Source organism: Pseudophryne corroboree, chromosome 8 (genome assembly GCF_028390025.1).
Source record: "Pseudophryne corroboree isolate aPseCor3 chromosome 8, aPseCor3.hap2, whole genome shotgun sequence".
Lineage (NCBI taxonomy): Eukaryota > Metazoa > Chordata > Amphibia > Anura > Myobatrachidae > Pseudophryne > Pseudophryne corroboree.
The window spans coordinates 159,732,224-159,754,548 of NC_086451.1; the positions used below are offsets into that span (position 1 = coordinate 159,732,224).

Sequence of the window (22,325 nt, forward strand, 5' to 3'; positions counted from 1 at the left end):
GTTGCCCCAATGCATCATTGAAATTCAAGCTGGAAAGATGATTTTAATATATCACTTGTACATTTTGTATTGCTCTTCTGGTGACAATGTAGTTTGTTTTTGTCAATTACCATTTTAATAATAGGGTAAAGAAAATTAAGTGGATTTTTGAAAGAAAACAATACTGTCAATATACTATTAAAACAAATTAAAATGGTAAAAGTTATTGTACTGTAAGTAAAAATAAAAGAGCCAACATATCAATCCCAGTTTTGGATTACTTTAATTAACAAAAAAAAAATGCATATAGCAGAGGATAGTTTCAATCTGCCTACCTCTGGGTTATGTGCCCAGCATGCTTCCATTGCTGTACTCTGCTGCACATGTAAGTGCAATAGATCCTGAAGCACTCACTCATCATGGGAAAGTACCAATGTGTTTCTTCGTTGGTTGATGGAAGAAACATCTTACAAAAACTCTCCAGATTATTGACTTTTTAAAGTTTTTCTAGGAAACGTTTTAGATGAATGCTTATTAGCCTTTGTCAGTATGTACTTTTGCAAAGTGTCTCTGTGGCGCAATCAGTTAGTGTGTATGGCTATAAACCAAAAGGTTGGTGGTTCAATCCCACCCAGGGACGTAATTGACCTTGTTATCAGATTTTGGTGATCTTTAAGTAGACAAGTCAAAATTTCAACCCCCCTCTTATGGTGTAGGGTACCTGGCCTTCTCTGATGTAATCAGAGTTAGATTTGATTCAGTGATTTTATAAAACAGCTAGGAAGCACAATTTAGCAGTGGGTTACAGAGAAAAAGAAATATGCTGGCAAAAAAATCCAATTGAGTGATTAAACAGCTCTTCATTTTCTGGCTTTATTTTTATGCTAACAAATTTGTTCTCTGAAAAGTGTCCACAAAGCCAAGTCTCTGATTAACACCTTTGTAAGGATGGTTTTTCACCTATTACTAAATTAAACTTGCTTCATTGGAAAGGCAGCAAGATGCATCCTCATTTCAATGTCTACTGAAATAATACAGGTTGACACCAGGAAACATTAACGCCACGTGGAAGTCTGTTTAATGTGAAAACAAGGTGATATCTAATTAGCACACAGGTAAGGAATTAAGAAAATCTTTATTTAAGGGTGAAAATGTTTCTCACAAAATCGTTGCCCCAATGCATCATTGAAATTCAAGCTGGAAAGATGATTTTAATATATCACTTGTACATTTTGTATTGCTCTTCTGGTGACAATGTAGTTTGTTTTTGTCAATTACCATTTTAATAATAGGGTAAAGAAAATTAAGTGGATTTTTAAAAGAAAACAATACTTTCAATATACTATTAAAACAAATTAAAATGGTAAAAGTTATTGTACTTTAATGAAAAATAAAAGAGCAAAAATATCAATCCCAGTTTTGGATTACTTTAATTAACAAAAAAAATGCATATAGCAGAGGATAGTTTTAATCTGCCTACCTCTGGGTTATGGGCCCAGCATGCTTCCATTGCAGTACTCTGCTGCACATGTAAGTGCAAGAGATCCTGAAGCACTCACTCATCATGGGAAAGTACCAATGTGTTTCTTCGTTGGTTGATTTAAGAAAATTCTTACAAAAACTCTCCAGATTATTGACTTTTTAAAGTTTTTCTAGGAAACGTTCTAGATTAATGCTTATTAGCCTTTGTCAGTATGTACTTTTTGCAAAGTGTCTCTGTGGTGCAATCGGTTAGTGTGTCTGGCTACTAACCAAAAGGTTGGTGGTTCAATCCCACCCAGGGACATGATTGACATTGTGATCAGGTTTTGGTGATATTTAAGTAGACAAGTCAAAATTTCAAACCCCCTCTTTTGGTGTAGGGTACCTGGCCTTCTCTGATGTAATCGGAGTTAGATTTGATTCAGTGATTTTATAAAAAACAGCTGGGAAGCACAATTTAGCAATGGGTTGCAGAGAAAAAAATATGCTGGTAGAAAAATCCAATTGAGTGATTAAACAGCTCTTCATTTTCTGCCTTTATTTTTATGCTAACAAATTTGTTCTCTGAAAAGTGTCCACAAAGCCAAGTCTCTGATTAACACCTTTGTAAGGATGGTTTTTCACCTATTACTAAATTAAACTTGCTTCATTGGAAAGGCAGCAAGATGCATCCTCATTTCAATGTCTACTGAAATAATACAGGTTGACACCAGGAAACATTAACGCCACTGCATCCTTGCTGCTTTCTCATGTAGAAGTCTGTTTTATGTGAAAACAAGGTGACATGTAATTAGCACACAGGTAAGGAATTAAGAAAATCTTTATTTAAGGGTGAAGATGTTTCTCACAAAATCGTTGCCCCAATGCATCATTGAAATTCAAGCTGGAAAGATGATTTTAATATATCACTTGTACATTTTGTATTGCTCTTCTGGTGACAATGTAGTTTGTTTTTGTCAATTACCCTTTTAATAATAGGGTAAAGAAAATTAAGTGGATTTTTTAAAGAAAACTATACTGTCAATATACTATTAAAACAAATTAAAATGGTAAAAGTTATTGTACTTTAAGTAAAAATAAAAGAGCAAAAATATCAATCCCAGTTTTGATTACTTAAATTAACAAAAAAAAATGCATATAGCAAAGGATAGTTTCAATTAGAGATGAGCGCCTGAAATTTTTCGGGTTTTGTGTTTTGGTTTTGGGTTCGGTTCCGCGGCCGTGTTTTGGGTTCGACCGCGTTTTGGCAAAACCTCACCGAATTTTTTTTGTCGGATTCGGGTGTGTTTTGGATTCGGGTGTTTTTTTTCAAAAAACCCTAAAAAAACAGCTTAAATCATAGAATTTGGGGGTCATTTTGATCCCATATTATTATTAACCTCAAAAACCATAATTTCCACTCATTTTCAGTCTATTCTGAATACCTCACACCTCACAATATTATTTTTAGTCCTAAAATTTGCACCAAGGTCGCTGGATGACTAAGCTAAGCGACACTAGTGGCCGACACAAACACCTGGCCCATCTAGGAGTGGCACTGCAGTGTCACGCAGGATGTCCCTTCCAAAAAACCCTCCCCAATCAGCACATGATGCAAAGAAAAAAAGAGGTGCAATGAGGTAGCTGACTGTGTGAGTAAGATAAGCGACCCTAGTGGCCGACACAAACACCGGGCCCATTTAGGAGTGGCACTGCAGTGTCACGCAGGATGTCCCTTCCAAAAAACCCTCCCCAATCAGCACATGACGCAAAGAAAAAAAGAGGCGCAATGAGGTAGCTGACTGTGTGAGTAAGATTAGCGACCCTAGTGGCCGACACAAACACCGGGCCCATTTAGGAGTGGCATTGCAGTGTCACGCAGGATGTCCCTTCCAAAAAACCCTCCCCAATCAGCACATGACGCAAAGAAAAAAAGAGGCGCAATGAGGTAGCTGACTGTGTGAGTAAGATTAGCGACCCTAGTGGCCGACACAAACACCGGGCCCATTTAGGAGTGGCACTGCAGTGTCACGCAGGATGTCCCTTCCAAAAAACCCTCCCCAATCAGCACATGACGCAAAGAAAAAAAGAGGCGCAATGAGGTAGCTGACTGTGTGAGTAAGATTAGCGACCCTAGTGGCCGACACAAACACCGGGCCCATTTAGGAGTGGCACTGCAGTGTCACGCAGGATGTCCCTTCCAAAAAACCTTCCCCAATCAGCACATGACGCAAAGAAAAAAAGAGGCGCAATGAGGTAGCTGACTGTGTGAGTAAGATTAGCGACCCTAGTGGCCGACACAAACACCGGGCCCATTTAGGAGTGGCACTGCAGTGTCACGCAGGATGTCCCTTCCAAAAAACCCTCCCCAATCAGCACATGACGCAAAGAAAAAAAGAGGCGCAATGAGGTAGCTGACTGTGTGAGTAAGATTAGCGACCCTAGTGGCCGACACAAACACCGGGCCCATTTAGGAGTGGCACTGCAGTGTCACGCAGGATGTCCCTTCCAAAAAACCCTCCCCAATCAGCACATGACGCAAAGAAAAAAAGAGGCGCAATGAGGTAGCTGACTGTGTGAGTAAGATTAGCGACCCTAGTGGCCGACACAAACACCGGGCCCATTTAGGAGTGGCACTGCAGTGTCACGCAGGATGTCCCTTCCAAAAAACCCTCCCCAATCAGCACATGACGCAAAGAAAAAAAGAGGCGCAATGAGGTAGCTTACTGTGTGAGTAAGATTAGCGACCCTAGTGGCCGACACAAACACCGGGCCCATTTAGGAGTGGCACTGCAGTGTCACGCAGGATGTCCCTTCCAAAAAACCCTCCCCAATCAGCACATGACGCAAAGAAAAAAAGAGGCGCAATGAGGTAGCTGACTGTGTGAGTAAGATTAGCGACCCTAGTGGCCGACACAAACACCGGGCCCATTTAGGAGTGGCACTGCAGTGTCACGCAGGATGTCCCTTCCAAAAAACCCTCCCCAATCAGCACATGACGCAAAGAAAAAAAGAGGCGCAATGAGGTAGCTGACTGTGTGAGTAAGATTAGCGACCCTAGTGGCCGACACAAACACCGGGCCCATTTAGGAGTGGCACTGCAGTGTCACGCAGGATGTCCCTTCTAAAAAACCCTCCCCAAACAGCACATGACGCAAAGAAAAATAAAAGAAAAAAGAGGTGCAAGATGGAATTGTCCTTGGGCCCTCCCACCCACCCTTATGTTGTATAAACAAAACAGGACATGCACACTTTAACCAACCCATCATTTCAGTGACAGGGTCTGCCACACGACTGTGACTGATATGACGGGTTGGTTTGGACCCCCCCCCAAAAAAGAAGCAATTAATCTCTCCTTGCACAAACTGGCTCTACAGAGGCAAGATGTCCACCTCATCATCACCCTCCGATATATCACCGTGTACATCCCCCTCCTCACAGATTATCAATTCGTCCCCACTGTAAACCACCATCTCAGCTCCCTGTGTACTTTGTGGAGGCAATTGCTGCTGTGTAGGGTACCTGGCCTTCTCTGATGTAATCAGAGTTAGATTTGATTCAGTGATTTTATAAAAACAGCTAGGAAGCACAATTTAGCAGTGGGTTGCAGAGAAAAAGAAATATGCTGGCAAAAAAAATCCAATTGAGTGATTAAACAGCTCTTAATTTTCTGGCTTTATTTTTATGCTAACAAATTTGTTCTCTGAAAAGTGTCCACAAAGCCAAGTCTCTGATTAACACCTTTGTAAGGATGGTTTTTAACCTATTACTAAATTAAACTTGCTTCATTGGAAAGGCAGCAAGATGCATCCTCATTTCAATGTCTACTGAAATAATACAGGTTGACACCATGAAACATTAACGCCACTGCATCCTTGCTGCTTTCTCATGTGGAAGTCTGTTTAATGTGAAAACAAGGTGATATCTAATTAGCACACAGGTAAGGAATTAAGAAAATCTTTATTTAAGGGTGAAAATGTTTCTCACAAAATCGTTGCCCCAATGCATCATTGAAATTCAAGCTGGAAAGATGATTTTAATATATCACTTGTACATTTTGTATTGCTCTTCTGGTGACAATGTAGTTTGTTTTTGTCAATTACCATTTTAATAATAGGGTAAAGAAAATTAAGTGGATTTTTGAAAGAAAACAATACTGTCAATATACTATTAAAACAAATTAAAATGGTAAAATTTATTGTACTTTAAGTAAAAATAAAAGAGCCAAAATATCAATCCCAGTTTTGGATTACTTAAATTAACAAAAAAAAATGCATATAGCAGAGGATAGTTTCAATCTGCCTACCGCTGGGTTATGGGCCCAGCATGCTTCTATTGCTGTACTCTGCTGCACATGTAAGTGCAAGAGATCCTGAAGCACTCACTCATCATGGGAAAGTACCAATGTGTTTCTTCGTTGGTTGATGGAAGAAACATTTTACAAAAACTCTCCAGATTATTGACTTTTTAAAGTTTTTCTAGGAAACGTTTTAGATGAATGCTTATTAGCCTTTGTCAGTAAGGACTTTTGCAAAGTGTCTTTGTGGCGCATTCAGTTAGTGTGCACGGCTATTAACCAAAAGGTTGGTGGTTCAATCCCACCCAGGGACGTAATTGACCTTGTTATCAGATTTTGGTGATCTTTAAGTAGACAAGTCAAAATTTCAAATCCCCCTGTTCTGGTGTAGGGTACCTGGCCTTCTCTGATGTAATCAGAGTTAGATTTGATTCAGTGATTTTATAAAAACAGCTAGGAAGCACAATTTAGCAGTGGGTTGCAGAGAAAAAGAAATATGCTGGCAAAAAAAATCCAATTGAGTGATTAAACAGCTCTTAATTTTCTGGCTTTATTTTTATGCTAACAAATTTGTTCTCTGAAAAGTGTCCACAAAGCCAAGTCTCTGATTAACACCTTTGTAAGGATGGTTTTTAACCTATTACTAAATTAAACTTGCTTCATTGGAAAGGCAGCAAGATGCATCCTCATTTCAATGTCTACTGAAATAATACAGGTTGACACCAGGAAACATTAACGCCACTGCATCCTTGCTGCTTTCTCATGTGGAAGTCTGTTTAATGTGAAAACAAGGTGATATCTAATTAGCACACAGGTAAGGAATTAAGAAAATCTTTATTTAAGGGTGAAAATGTTTCTCACAAAATCGTTGCCCCAATGCATCATTGAAATTCAAGCTGGAAAGATGATTTTAATATATCACTTGTACATTTTGTATTGCTCTTCTGGTGACAATGTAGTTTGTTTTTGTCAATTACCATTTTAATAATAGGGTAAAGAAAATTAAGTGGATTTTTGAAAGAAAACAATACTGTCAATATACTATTAAAACAAATTAAAATGGTAAAAGTTATTGTACTGTAAGTAAAAATAAAAGAGCCAACATATCAATCCCAGTTTTGGATTACTTTAATTAACAAAAAAAAAATGCATATAGCAGAGGATAGTTTCAATCTGCCTACCTCTGGGTTATGTGCCCAGCATGCTTCCATTGCTGTACTCTGCTGCACATGTAAGTGCAATAGATCCTGAAGCACTCACTCATCATGGGAAAGTACCAATGTGTTTCTTCGTTGGTTGATGGAAGAAACATCTTACAAAAACTCTCCAGATTATTGACTTTTTAAAGTTTTTCTAGGAAACCTTTTATATGAATGCTTATTAGCCTTTGTCAGTATGTACTTTTGCAAAGTGTCTCTGTGGCGCAATCAGTTAGTGTGTATGGCTATAAACCAAAAGGTTGGTGGTTCAATCCCACCCAGGGACGTAATTGACCTTGTTATCAGATTTTGGTGATCTTTAAGTAGACAAGTCAAAATTTCAACCCCCCTCTTATGGTGTAGGGTACCTGGCCTTCTCTGATGTAATCAGAGTTAGATTTGATTTAGTGATTTTATAAAACAGCTAGGAAGCACAATTTAGCAGTGGGTTACAGAGAAAAAGAAATATGCTGGCAAAAAAATCCAATTGAGTGATTAAACAGCTCTTCATTTTCTGGCTTTATTTTTATGCTAACAAATTTGTTCTCTGAAAAGTGTCCACAAAGCCAAGTCTCTGATTAACACCTTTGTAAGGATGGTTTTTCACCTATTACTAAATTAAACTTGCTTCATTGGAAAGGCAGCAAGATGCATCCTCATTTCAATGTCTACTGAAATAATACAGGTTGACACCAGGAAACATTAACGCCACGTGGAAGTCTGTTTAATGTGAAAACAAGGTGATATCTAATTAGCACACAGGTAAGGAATTAAGAAAATCTTTATTTAAGGGTGAAAATGTTTCTCACAAAATCGTTGCCCCAATGCATCATTGAAATTCAAGCTGGAAAGATGATTTTAATATATCACTTGTACATTTTGTATTGCTCTTCTGGTGACAATGTAGTTTGTTTTTGTCAATTACCATTTTAATAATAGGGTAAAGAAAATTAAGTGGATTTTTAAAAGAAAACAATACTTTCAATATACTATTAAAACAAATTAAAATGGTAAAAGTTATTGTACTTTAATGAAAAATAAAAGAGCAAAAATATCAATCCCAGTTTTGGATTACTTTAATTAACAAAAAAAATGCATATAGCAGAGGATAGTTTTAATCTGCCTACCTCTGGGTTATGGGCCCAGCATGCTTCCATTGCAGTACTCTGCTGCACATGTAAGTGCAAGAGATCCTGAAGCACTCACTCATCATGGGAAAGTACCAATGTGTTTCTTCGTTGGTTGATTTAAGAAAATTCTTACAAAAACTCTCCAGATTATTGACTTTTTAAAGTTTTTCTAGGAAACGTTCTAGATTAATGCTTATTAGCCTTTGTCAGTATGTACTTTTTGCAAAGTGTCTCTGTGGTGCAATCGGTTAGTGTGTCTGGCTACTAACCAAAAGGTTGGTGGTTCAATCCCACCCAGGGACATGATTGACATTGTGATCAGGTTTTGGTGATATTTAAGTAGACAAGTCAAAATTTCAAACCCCCTCTTTTGGTGTAGGGTACCTGGCCTTCTCTGATGTAATCGGAGTTAGATTTGATTCAGTGATTTTATAAAAAACAGCTAGGAAGCACAATTTAGCAATGGGTTGCAGAGAAAAAAATATGCTGGTAGAAAAATCCAATTGAGTGATTAAACAGCTCTTCATTTTCTGCCTTTATTTTTATGCTAACAAATTTGTTCTCTGAAAAGTGTCCACAAAGCCAAGTCTCTGATTAACACCTTTGTAAGGATGGTTTTTCACCTATTACTAAATTAAACTTGCTTCATTGGAAAGGCAGCAAGATGCATCCTCATTTCAATGTCTACTGAAATAATACAGGTTGACACCAGGAAACATTAACGCCACTGCATCCTTGCTGCTTTCTCATGTAGAAGTCTGTTTTATGTGAAAACAAGGTGACATGTAATTAGCACACAGGTAAGGAATTAAGAAAATCTTTATTTAAGGGTGAAGATGTTTCTCACAAAATCGTTGCCCCAATGCATCATTGAAATTCAAGCTGGAAAGATGATTTTAATATATCACTTGTACATTTTGTATTGCTCTTCTGGTGACAATGTAGTTTGTTTTTGTCAATTACCCTTTTAATAATAGGGTAAAGAAAATTAAGTGGATTTTTTAAAGAAAACTATACTGTCAATATACTATTAAAACAAATTAAAATGGTAAAAGTTATTGTACTTTAAGTAAAAATAAAAGAGCAAAAATATCAATCCCAGTTTTGATTACTTAAATTAACAAAAAAAAATGCATATAGCAAAGGATAGTTTCAATTAGAGATGAGCGCCTGAAATTTTTCGGGTTTTGTGTTTTGGTTTTGGGTTCGGTTCCGCGGCCGTGTTTTGGGTTCGACCGCGTTTTGGCAAAACCTCACCGAATTTTTTTTGTCGGATTCGGGTGTGTTTTGGATTCGGGTGTTTTTTTCAAAAAACCCTAAAAAAACAGCTTAAATCATAGAATTTGGGGGTCATTTTGATCCCATATTATTATTAACCTCAAAAACCATAATTTCCACTCTTTTTCAGTCTATTCTGAATACCTCACACCTCACAATATTATTTTTAGTCCTAAAATTTGCACCAAGGTCGCTGGATGACTAAGCTAAGCGACACTAGTGGCCGACACAAACACCTGGCCCATCTAGGAGTGGCACTGCAGTGTCACGCAGGATGTCCCTTCCAAAAAACCCTCCCCAATCAGCACATGATGCAAAGAAAAAAAGAGGTGCAATGAGGTAGCTGACTGTGTGAGTAAGATAAGCGACCCTAGTGGCCGACACAAACACCGGGCCCATTTAGGAGTGGCACTGCAGTGTCACGCAGGATGTCCCTTCCAAAAAACCCTCCCCAATCAGCACATGATGCAAAGAAAAAAAGAGGCGCAATGAGGTAGCTGACTGTGTGAGTAAGATTAGCGACCCTAGTGGCCGACACAAACACCGGGCCCATTTAGGAGTGGCATTGCAGTGTCACGCAGGATGTCCCTTCCAAAAAACCCTCCCCAATCAGCACATGACGCAAAGAAAAAAAGAGGCGCAATGAGGTAGCTGACTGTGTGAGTAAGATTAGCGACCCTAGTGGCCGACACAAACACCGGGCCCATTTAGGAGTGGCACTGCAGTGTCACGCAGGATGTCCCTTCCAAAAAACCCTCCCCAATCAGCACATGACGCAAAGAAAAAAAGAGGCGCAATGAGGTAGCTGACTGTGTGAGTAAGATTAGCGACCCTAGTGGCCGACACAAACACCGGGCCCATTTAGGAGTGGCACTGCAGTGTCACGCAGGATGTCCCTTCCAAAAAACCCTCCCCAATCAGCACATGACGCAAAGAAAAAAAGAGGCGCAATGAGGTAGCTGACTGTGTGAGTAAGATTAGCGACCCTAGTGGCCGACACAAACACCGGGCCCATTTAGGAGTGGCACTGCAGTGTCACGCAGGATGTCCCTTCCAAAAAACCCTCCCCAATCAGCACATGACGCAAAGAAAAAAAGAGGCGCAATGAGGTAGCTGACTGTGTGAGTAAGATTAGCGACCCTAGTGGCCGACACAAACACCGGGCCCATTTAGGAGTGGCACTGCAGTGTCACGCAGGATGTCCCTTCCAAAAAACCCTCCCCAATCAGCACATGACGCAAAGAAAAAAAGAGGCGCAATGAGGTAGCTGACTGTGTGAGTAAGATTAGCGACCCTAGTGGCCGACACAAACACCGGGCCCATTTAGGAGTGGCACTGCAGTGTCACGCAGGATGTCCCTTCCAAAAAACCCTCCCCAATCAGCACATGACGCAAAGAAAAAAAGAGGCACAATGAGGTAGCTTACTGTGTGAGTAAGATTAGCGACCCTAGTGGCCGACACAAACACCGGGCCCATTTAGGAGTGGCACTGCAGTGTCACGCAGGATGTCCCTTCCAAAAAACCCTCCCCAATCAGCACATGACGCAAAGAAAAAAAGAGGCGCAATGAGGTAGCTGACTGTGTGAGTAAGATTAGCGACCCTAGTGGCCGACACAAACACCGGGCCCATTTAGGAGTGGCACTGCAGTGTCACGCAGGATGTCCCTTCCAAAAAACCCTCCCCAATCAGCACATGACGCAAAGAAAAAAAGAGGCGCAATGAGGTAGCTGACTGTGTGAGTAAGATTAGCGACCCTAGTGGCCGACACAAACACCGGGCCCATTTAGGAGTGGCACTGCAGTGTCACGCAGGATGTCCCTTCTAAAAAACCCTCCCCAAACAGCACATGACGCAAAGAAAAATAAAAGAAAAAAGAGGTGCAAGATGGAATTGTCCTTGGGCCCTCCCACCCACCCTTATGTTGTATAAACAAAACAGGACATGCACACTTTAACCAACCCATCATTTCAGTGACAGGGTCTGCCACACGACTGTGACTGATATGACGGGTTGGTTTGGACCCCCCCCAAAAAAGAAGCAATTAATCTCTCCTTGCACAAACTGGCTCTACAGAGGCAAGATGTCCACCTCATCATCACCCTCCGATATATCACCGTGTACATCCCCCTCCTCACAGATTATCAATTCGTCCCCACTGTAAACCACCATCTCAGCTCCCTGTGTACTTTGTGGAGGCAATTGCTGCTGGTCAATGTCTCCGCGGAGGAATTGATTATAATTCATTTTAATGAACATCATCTTCTCCACATTTTCTGGATGTAACCTCGTACGCCGATTGCTGACAAGGTGAGCGGCGGCACTAAACACTCTTTCGGAGTACACACTTGTGGGAGGGCAACTTAGGTAGAATAAAGCCAGTTTGTGCAATGGCCTCCAAATTGCCTCTTTTTCCTGCCAGTATAAGTATGGACTGTGTGACGTGCCTACTTGGATGCGGTCACTCATATAATCCTCCACCATTCTTTCAATGGTGAGAGAATCATATGCAGTGACAGTAGACGACATGTCCGTAATCGTTGTCAGGTCCTTCAGTCCGGACCAGATGTCAGCATCAGCAGTCGCTCCAGACTGCCCTGCATCACCGCCAGCGGGTGGGCTCGGAATTCTGAGCCTTTTCCTCGCACCCCCAGTTGCGGGAGAATGTGAAGGAGGAGATGTTGACAGGTCGCGTTCCGCTTGACTTGACAATTTTCTCACCAGCAGGTCTTTCAACCCCAGCAGACTTGTGTCTGCCGGAAAGAGAGATCCAAGGTAGGCTTTAAATCTAGGATCGAGCACGGTGGCCAAAATGTAGTGCTCTGATTTCAACAGATTGACCACCCGTGAATCCTTGTTAAGCGAATTAAGGGCTCCATCCACAAGTCCCACATGCCTAGCGGAATCGCTCCGTGTTAGCTCCTCCTTCAATGTCTCCAGCTTCTTCTGCAAAAGCCTGATGAGGGGAATGACCTGACTCAGGCTGGCAGTGTCTGAACTGACTTCACGTGTGGCAAGTTCAAAGGGCATCAGAACCTTGCACAACGTTGAAATCATTCTCCACTGCACTTGAGACAGGTGCATTCCACCTCCTATATCGTGCTCAATTGTATAGGCTTGAATGGCCTTTTGCTGCTCCTCCAACCTCTGAAGCATATAGAGGGTTGAATTCCACCTCGTTACCACTTCTTGCTTCAGATGATGGCAGGGCAGGTTCAGTAGTTTTTGGTGGTGCTCCAGTCTTCTGTACGTGGTGCCTGTACGCCGAAAGTGTCCCGCAATTTTTCTGGCCACCGACAGCATCTCTTGCACGCCCCTGTCGTTTTTTAAATAATTCTGCACCACCAAATTCAAGGTATGTGCAAAACATGGGACGTGCTGGAATTTGCCCATATTTAATGCACACACAATATTGCTGGCGTTGTCCGATGCCACAAATCCACAGGAGAGTCCAATTGGGGTAAGCCATTCCGCGATGATCTTCCTCAGTTGCCGTAAGAGGTTTTCAGCTGTGTGCGTATTCTGGAAACGGGTGATACAAAGCGTAGCCTGCCTAGGAAAGAGTTGGCGTTTGCGAGATGCTGCTACTGGTGCCGCCGCTGCTGTTCTTGCGGCGGGAGTCCATACATCTACCCAGTGGGCTGTCACAGTCATATAGTCCTGACCCTGCCCTGCTCCACTTGTCCACATGTCCATGGTTAAGTGGACATTGGGTACAACTGCATTTTTTATGACACTGGTGAGTCTTTTTCTGAGGTCTGTGTACATTTTCGGTATCGCCTGCCTAGAGAAGTGGAACCTAGATGGTATTTGGTAACGGGGGCACACTGCCTCAATAAATTGTCTAGTTCCCTGTGAACTAACGGCGGATACCGGACGCACGTCTAACACCAACATAGTTGTCAAGGCCTCAGTTATCCGCTTTGCAGCAGGATGACTGCTGTGATATTTCATCTTCCTCGCAAAGGACTGTTGAACAGTCAATTGCTTACTGGAAGTAGTACAAGTGGGCTTACGACTTCCCCTCTGGGATGACCATCGACTCCCAGCAGCAACAACAGCAGCGCCAGCAGCAGTAGGCGTTACACGCAAGGATGCATCGGAGGAATCCCAGGCAGGAGAGGACTCGTCAGAATTGCCAGTGACATGGCCTGCAGGACTATTGGCATTCCTGGGGAAGGAGGAAATTGACACTGAGGGAGTTGGTGGGGTGGTTTGCGTGAGCTTGGTTACAAGAGGAAGGGATTTACTGGTCAGTGGACTGCTTCCGCTGTCACCCAAAGTTTTTGAACTTGTCACTGACTTATTATGAATGCGCTGCAGGTGACGTATAAGGGAGGATGTTCCGAGGTGGTTAACGTCCTTACCCCTACTTATTACAGCTTGACAAAGGGAACACACGGCTTGACACCTGTTGTCCGCATTTCTGTTGAAATAGTTCCACACCGAAGAGCTGATTTTTTTGGTATTTTCACCAGGCATGTCAACGGCCATATTCCTCCCACGGACAACAGGTGTCTCCCCTGGTGCCTGACTTAAACAAACCACCTCACCATCAGAATCCTCCTGGTCAATTTCCTCCCCAGCGCCAGCAACACCCATATCCTCCTCATCCTGGTGTACTTCAACACTGACATCTTCAATCTGACTATCAGGAACTGGACTGCGGGTGCTCCTTCCAGCACTTGCAGGGGGCGTGCAAATGGTGGAAGGCGCATGCTCTTCACGTCCAGTGTTGGGAAGGTCAGGCATCGCAACCGACACAATTGGACTCTCCTTGTGGATTTGGGATTTCGAAGAACGCACAGTTCTTTGCGGTGCTACTGCTTTTGCCAGCTTGAGTCTTTTCATTTTTCTAGCGAGAGGCTGAGTGCCTCCATCCTCATGTGAAGCTGAACCACTAGCCATGAACATAGGCCAGGGCCTCAGCCGTTCCTTGCCACTCCGTGTGGTAAATGGCATATTGGCAAGTTTACGCTTCTCCTCCGACAATTTTATTTTAGGTTTTGGAGTCCTTTTTTTACTGATATTTGGTGTTTTGGATTTGACATGCTCTGTACTATGACATTGGGCATCGGCCTTGGCAGACGACGTTGCTGGCATTTCATCGTCTCGGCCATGACTAGTGGCAGCAGCTTCAGCACGAGGTGGAAGTGGATCTTGATCTTTCCCTAATTTTGGAACCTCAACATTTTTGTTCTCCATATTTTAATAGGCACAACTAAAAGGCACCTCAGGTAAACAATGGAGATGGATGGATACTAGTATACAATTATGGACGGACTGCCGAGTGCCGACACAGAGGTAGCTACAGCCGTGAACTACCGTACTGTGTCTGCTGCTAATATAGACTGGTTGATAAAGAGATGTCGTAGTATGTATGTATGAAGAAGAAAGAAAAAAAAACCACGGTTAGGTGGTATACAATTATGGACGGACTGCCGAGTGCCGACACAGAGGTAGCCACAGCCGTGAACTACCGTACTGTACTGTGTCTGCTGCTAATATAGACTGGTTGATAAAGAGATGTCGTAGTATGTATGTATAAAGAAGAAAGAAAAAAAAAACACGGTTAGGTGGTATACAATTATGGACGGACTGCCGAGTGCCGACACAGAGGTAGCCACAGCCGTGAACTACCGTACTGTACTGTGTCTGCTGCTAATATAGACTGGTTGATAAAGAGATGTCGTAGTATGTATGTATGAAGAAGAAAGAAAAAAAAACACGGTTAGGTGGTATACAATTATGGACGGACTGCCGAGTTCCGACACAGAGGTAGCCACAGCCGTGAACTACCGTACTGTACTGTGTCTGCTGCTAATATAGACTGGTTGATAAAGAGATGTAGTAGTATGTATGTATAAAGAAGAAAGAAAAAAAAACCACGGGTAGGTGGTATACAATTATGGATGGACTGCCGAGTGCCGACACAGAGGTAGCTACAGCCGTGAACTACCGTACTGTGTCTGCTGCGACTGGATGATAAATAATGATATAAAAAATATATATATATCACTACTGCAGCCGGACAGGTATATATATTATATAATGACGGACCTGCTGGACACTGTCTGTCAGCAGAATGAGTTTTTTATAGAATAAAAAAAAAAACACCACACAAGTGAAGTCACACGACGAGTGTTTAACTTTTTCAGGCAATCACAATATAGTATACTACTAACTATACTGGTGGTCAGTGTGGTCAGGTCACTGGTCAGTCACACTGGCAGTGGCACTCCTGCAGCAAAAGTGTGCACTGTTTAATTTTAATATAATATGTACTCCTGGCTCCTGCTATAACCTATAACTGGCACTGCAGTGCTCCCCAGTCTCCCCCACAATTATAAGCTGTGTGAGCTGAGCACAGTCAGATATATAATATATATATACATAGATGATGCAGCACACTGGGCTGAGCAGTGCACACAGATATGGTATGTGACTGTCTTGTACTCCTGGCTCCTGCTATAACCTATAACTGGCACTGCAGTGCTCCCCAGTCTCCCCCACAATTATAAGCTGTGTGAGCTGAGCACAGTCAGATATATATACATAGATGATGCAGGCATGCAGCACACTGGGCTGAGCAGTGCACACAGATATGGTATGTGACTGAGTCACTGTGTGTACCGTTTTTTTCAGGCAGAGAACGGATATATTAAATAAAACAACTGCACTGCTGGTGGTCACTGTGGTCAGTCACTAAACTCTGCACTCTCTTCTACAGTATCAGCCTCAGGTCAATCTCTCTCTCTCTCTCCTAATCTAAATGGAGAGGACGCCAGCCACGTCCTCTCCCTATCAATCTCAATGCACGTGTGAAAATGGCGGCGACGCGCGGCTCCTTATATAGAATCCGAGTCTCGCGAGAATCCTTCAGCGTCATGATGACGTTCGGGCGCGCTCGGGTTAACCGAGCAAGGCGGGAAGATCCGAGTCGCTCGGACCCGTGAAAAAAAACATGAAGTTCGTGCGGGTTCGGATTCAGAGAAACCGAACCCGCTCATCTCTACTATAAACCAAAAGGTTGGTGGTTCAATCCCACCCAGGGACGTAATTGACCTTGTTATCAGATTTTGGTGATCTTTAAGTAGACAAGTCAAAATTTCAAACCCCCTCTTATGGTGTAGGGTACCTGGCCTTCTCTGATGTAATCAGAGTTAGATTTGATTCAGTGATTTTATAAAAACAGCTAGGAAGCACAATTTAGCAGTGGGTTGCAGAGAAAAAGAAATATGCTGGCAAAAAAATCCAATTGAGTGATTAAACAGCTCTTCATTTTCTGGCTTTATTTTTATGCTAACAAATTTGTTCTCTGAAAAGTGTCCACAAAGCCAAGTCTCTGATTAACACCTTTGTAAGGATGGTTTTTCACCTATTACTAAATTAAACTTGCTTCATTGGAAAGGCAGCAAGATGCATCCTCATTTCAATGTCTACTGAAATAATACAGGTTGACACCAGGAAACATTAACGCCACTGCATCCTTGCTGCTTTCTCATGTGGAAGTCTGTTTAATGTGAAAACAAGGTGATATCTAATTAGCACACAGGTAAGGAATTAAGAAAATCTTTATTTAAGGGTGAAAATGATTCTCACAAAATCGTTGCCCCAATGCATCATTGAAATTCAAGCTGGAAAGATGATTTTAATATATCACTTGTACATTTTGTATTGCTCTTCTGGTGACAATGTAGTTTGTTTTTGTCAATTACCATTTTAATAATAGGGTAAAGAAAATTAAGTGGATTTTTAAAAGAAAACAATACTTTCAATATACTATTAAAACAAATTAAAATGGTAAAAGTTATTGTACTTTAATGAAAAATAAAAGAGCAAAAATATCAATCCCAGTTTTGGATTACTTTAATTAACAAAAAAAATGCATATAGCAGAGGATAGTTTTAATCTGCCTACCTCTGGGTTATGGGCCCAGCATGCTTCCATTGCAATACTCTGCTGCACATGTAAGTGCAAGAGATCCTGAAGCACTCACTCATCATGGGAAAGTACCAATGTGTTTCTTCGTTGGTGGATGGAAGAAACATCTTACAAAAACTCTCCAGATTATTGACTTTTTAAAGTTTTTCTAGGAAACGTTTTAGATGAATGCTTATTAGCCTTTGTCAGTATGTACTTTTGCAAAGTGTCTCTGTGGCGCAATCAGTTAGTGTGTACGGCTATAAACCAAAAGGTTGGTGGTTCAATCCCACCCAGGGACGTAATTGACCTTGTTATCAGATTTTGGTGATCTTTAAGTAGACAAGTCAAAATTTCAAATCCCTTCTTATGGTGTAGGGCAGACATTCCCAACCGCGGTCCTCAAGGCACACCAACAGTGCAGGTTTTAGTGATATCCAGGCTTCAGTACAGATGGTTAAATCAAAATAACTGAGGTACTAATTAAGTCACCTGTGCTGAAGCCTGGATATCACTAAAACCAGGACTGTTAGTGTGCCTTGAGGACCGAGGTTGGGAAACACTGGTGTAGGGTACCTGGCCTTCTCTGATGTAATCAGAGTTAGATTTGATTCAGTGATTTTATAAAAACAGCTAGGAAGCACAATTTAGCAATGGGTTGCAGAGAACAAAAATATGCTGGCAGAAAAATCCAATTGAGTGATTAAACAGCTCTTCATTTTCAGCCTTTATTTTTATGCTAACAAATTTGTTCTCTAAAAAGTGTCCACAAAGCCAAGTCTCTGATTAACACCGTTGTAGGGATGGTTTTTCACCTATAACTAAATTAAACTTGCTTCATTGGAAAGGCAGCAAGATGCATCCTCATTTCAATTTCTACTGAAATAATACAGGTTGACACCAGGAAACATTAACGCCACTGCATCCTTGCTGCTTTCTCATGTGGAAGTCTGTTTAATGTGAAAACAAGGTGATATCTAATTAGCACACAGGTAAGGAATTAAGAAAATCTTTATTTAAGGGTGAAGATGTTTCTCACAAAATCGTTGCCCCAATGCATCATTGAAATTCAAGCTGGAAAGATGATTTTAATATATCACTTGTACATTTTGTATTGCTCTTCTGGTGACAATGTAGTTTGTTTTTGTCAATTACCCTTTTAATAATAGGGTAAAGAAAATTAAGTGGATTTTTTAAAGAAAACTATACTGTCAATATACTATTAAAACAAATTAAAATGGTAAAAGTTATTGTACTTTAAGTAAAAATAAAAGAGCAAAAATATCAATCCCAGTTTTGATTACTTAAATTAACAAAAAAAAATGCATATAGCAAAGGATAGTTTCAATCTGCCTACCTCTGGGTTATGGGCCCAGCATGCTTCCATTGCAGTACTCTGCTGCACATGTAAGTGCAAGAGATCCTGAAGCACTCAGTCATCATGGGAAAGTACCAATGTGTTTCTTCGTTGGTTGATGGAAGAAACATCTTACAAAAACTCTCCAGATTATTGACTTTTTAAAGTTTTTCTAGGAAACGTTCTAGATGTATGCTTATTAGACTTTGTCAGTATGTACTTTTTGCAAAGTGTCTCTGTGGCGCAATCGGTTAGTGTGTCCGGCTACTAACCAAAAGGTTGGTGGTTCAATTCCAACCAGGGACGTAATTGACCTTGTTATCAGATTTTGGTGATCTTTAAGTAGACAAGTCAAAATTTCAAACCCCCTGTTATGGTGTAGGGTACCTGGCCTTCTCTGATGTAATCAGAGTTAGATTTGATTCAGTGATTTTATAAAAACAGCTAGGAAGCACACTTTAGCAGTGGGTTGCAGAGAAAAAGAAATATGCTGGCAAAAAAAATCCAATTGAGTGATTAAACAGCTCTTCATTTTCTGGCTTTATTTTTATGCTAACAAATTTGTTCTTTGAAAAGTGTCCACAAAGCCAAGTCTCTGATTAACACCTTTGTAGGGATGGTTTTTCACCTATTACTAAATTAAACTTGCTTCATTGGAAAGGCAGCAAGATACATCCTCATTTCAATGTCTACTGAAATAATACAGGTTGACACCAGGAAACATTAACGCCACTGTGTCCTTGCTGCTTTCTCATGTGGAAGTCTGTTTAATGTGAAAACAAGGTGATATCTAATTAGCACACAGGTAAGGAATTAAGAAAATCTTTATTTAAGGGTGAAGATGTTTCTCACAAAATCGTTGCCCCAATGCATCATTGAAATTCAAGCTGGAAAGATGATTTTAATATATCACTTGTACATTTTGTATTGCTCTTCTGGTGACAATGTAGTTTGTTTTTGTCAATTACCATTTTAATAAAAGGGTAAAGAAAATTAAGTGGATTTTTTAAAGAAAACAATACTGTCAATATACTATTAAAACAAATTAAAATGGTAAAAGTTATTGTACTTTAAGTAAAAATAAAAGAGCCAAAATATCAATCCCAGTTTTGGATTACTTTAATTAACAAAAAAAATGCATATAGCAGAGGATAGTTTCAATCTGCCTACCGCTGGGTTATGGGCCCAGCATGCTTCCATTGCAGTACTCTGCTGCACATGTAAGTGCAAGAGATCATGAAGCACTCACTCATCATGGGAAAGTACCAATGTGTTTCTTCGTTGGTTGATGGAAGAAACATCTTACAAAAACTCTCCAGATTATTGACTTTTTAAAGTTTTTCTAGGAAACGTTTTAGATGAATGCTTATTAGCCTTTGTCAGTATGGACTTTTGCAAAGTGTCACTGTGGCGCAATCAGTTAGTGTGCACGGCTATTAACCAAAAGGTTGGTGGTTCAATCCCACCCAGGGACGTAATTGACCTTGTTATCAGATTTTGGTGATCTTTAAGTAGACAAGTCAAAATTTCAAACCCCCTCTTATGGTGTAGGGTACCTGGCCTTCTCTGATGTAATCAGAGTTAGATTTGATTCAGTGATTTTATAAAAACAGATAGGAAGCACAATTTAGCAGTGGGTTGCAGAGAAAAAGAAATATGCTGGCAAAAAAAACCCAATTGAGTGATTTAAACAGCTCTTCATTTTCTGGCTTTATTTTTATGCTAACAAATTTGTTCTCTGAAAAGTGTCCACAAAGCCAAGTCTCTGATTAACACCTTTGTAGGGATGGTTTTTCACCTATTACTAAATTAAACTTGCTTCATTGGAAAGGCAGCAAGATGCATCTTCATTTCAATGTCTACTGAAATAATACAGGTTGACACCAGGAAACATTACCGCCACTGCATCCTTGCTGCTTTCTCATGTAGAAGTCTGTTTAATGTGAAAACAAGGTGATATCTAATTAGCACACAGGTAAGGGATTAAGAAAATCTTTATTTAAGGGTGAAAATGTTTCTCACAAAATCGTTGCCCCAATGCATCATTGAAATTCAAGCTGGAAAGATGATTTTAATATATCACTTGTACATTTTGTATTGCTCTTCTGGTGACAATGTAGTTTGTTTTTGTCAATTACCATTTTATTAATAGGGTAAAGAAAATTAAGTGGATTTTTTAAAGAAAACAATACTGTCAATATACTATTAAAACAAATTAAAATGGTAAAAGTTATTGTACTTTAAGTAAAAATAAAAGAACCAAAATATCAATCCCAGTTTTGGATTACTTTACTTAACAAAAAAAAAATGCATATAGCAGAGGATAGTTTCAATCTGCCTACCTCTGGGTTATGGGCCCAGCATGCTTCCATTGCAGTACTCTGCTGCACATGTAAGTGCAATAGATCATGAAGCACTCACTCATCATGGGAAAGTACCAATGTGTTTCTTCATTGGTTGATGGAAGAAACATCTTACAAAAACTCTCCAGATTATTGACTTTTTAAAGTTTTTCTAGGAAACGTTCTAGATAAATGCTTATTAGCCTTTGTCAGTATGTACTTTTTGCAAAGTGTCTCTGTGGCGCAATCGGTTAGTGTGTTTGGCTATTAACCAAAAGGTTGGTGGTTCAATCCCACCCAGGGACGTAATTGACCTTGTGGTCAGATTTTGGTGATCTTTAAGTAGACAAGTCAAAATTTCAAACCCCCTGTTATGGTGTAGGGTACCTGGCCTTCTCTGATGTAATCAGAGTTAGATTTGATTCAGTGATTTTATAAAAACAGCTAGGAAGCACAATTTAGCAGTGGGTTGCAGAGAAAAAGAAATATGCTGGCAAAAAAATCCAATTGAGTGATTAAACAGCTCTTCATTTTCTGGCTTTACTTTTATGCTAACAAAGTTGTTCTCTGAAAAGTGTCCACAAAGCCAAGTCTCTGATTAACACCTTTGTAGGGATGGTTTTTCACCTATTACTAAATTAAACTTGCTTCATTGGAAAGGCAGCAAGAAACACTAGACTAATTGGAGGTGCGCCCTAAAGCAAATTACAATGTTAGGATTAGGGGGTTCGGAAAGACCTCTAGTGTATACTGTCACGATCCGGGTATCTGGACGCCATAACTTACCTTTCAGATGCCTCCTAAGGCTGGCTCAGCGCTCCAGGACCGGATCCCATCTGTTATTCTGATGTCCCCATTCCTGCCTCCTCTCCTGTCACTCTGAGACGCTGTCACAGCGGCGCCATGTTACATCTTGAATGGCATCTCCTGCGGCCTCCGCCGCCGTCCCTGAGTTTCTGCATGCAGGATGTCAGAGTGGCGCTTATGTCAGCCGCGGCCTCCGCTGTTGCCCGCGTGGTTCAAATGTGCACTCATCAGTCTGGCGTCTCCTGTTTACTGTTGCCGGCGCCGCCATTGCTGTTAAAGTTCCCACATGGATTATCAAACCAATCTTCCCTCCAAGTGTCTGCATGGGCGCAGCCATGTTGGATTCTGTCACCTGTTCATTTCCACCAATCCGCTGTTTCCATTGTAATCTGCATAATTGCCTAGCCAATCCCTTCCTTGCTGCAGGTATAAGTATTCTGTGCCTGAGCAAGGAAGGCGTCAGTGATTTGGTTGTCAAACCTAGTTCCAGTTTGTCTCTCTCCCGTGGTTGTTTTCCAGGTTCCAGTTACCATCTCCAAACCTCCACTAAAGA

General features: G+C 40.9%; 5 non-coding genes across 5 annotated transcripts; all 5 read left to right on the plus strand.

The window, feature by feature from the left end:
* Window positions 1-545: 545 nt before the first annotated feature.
* On the plus strand, window positions 546-619 carry TRNAY-AUA (transfer RNA tyrosine (anticodon AUA)). Its single transcript has one exon. It is a non-coding gene; the product is annotated as a tRNA-Tyr (tRNA).
* A 1,072-nt stretch (window positions 620-1,691) lies between these two features.
* TRNAS-ACU (transfer RNA serine (anticodon ACU)) lies at window positions 1,692-1,765 on the plus strand. The gene has a single exon. It is a non-coding gene; the product is annotated as a tRNA-Ser (tRNA).
* Window positions 1,766-7,149: 5,384 nt separating this feature from the next.
* On the plus strand, window positions 7,150-7,223 carry TRNAY-AUA (transfer RNA tyrosine (anticodon AUA)). Its single transcript has one exon. It is a non-coding gene; the product is annotated as a tRNA-Tyr (tRNA).
* A 1,072-nt stretch (window positions 7,224-8,295) lies between these two features.
* TRNAS-ACU (transfer RNA serine (anticodon ACU)) lies at window positions 8,296-8,369 on the plus strand. The gene has a single exon. It is a non-coding gene; the product is annotated as a tRNA-Ser (tRNA).
* Window positions 8,370-21,197: 12,828 nt separating this feature from the next.
* Window positions 21,198-21,271, plus strand: TRNAN-AUU (transfer RNA asparagine (anticodon AUU)). The gene has a single exon. It is a non-coding gene; the product is annotated as a tRNA-Asn (tRNA).
* Window positions 21,272-22,325: the final 1,054 nt, after the last annotated feature.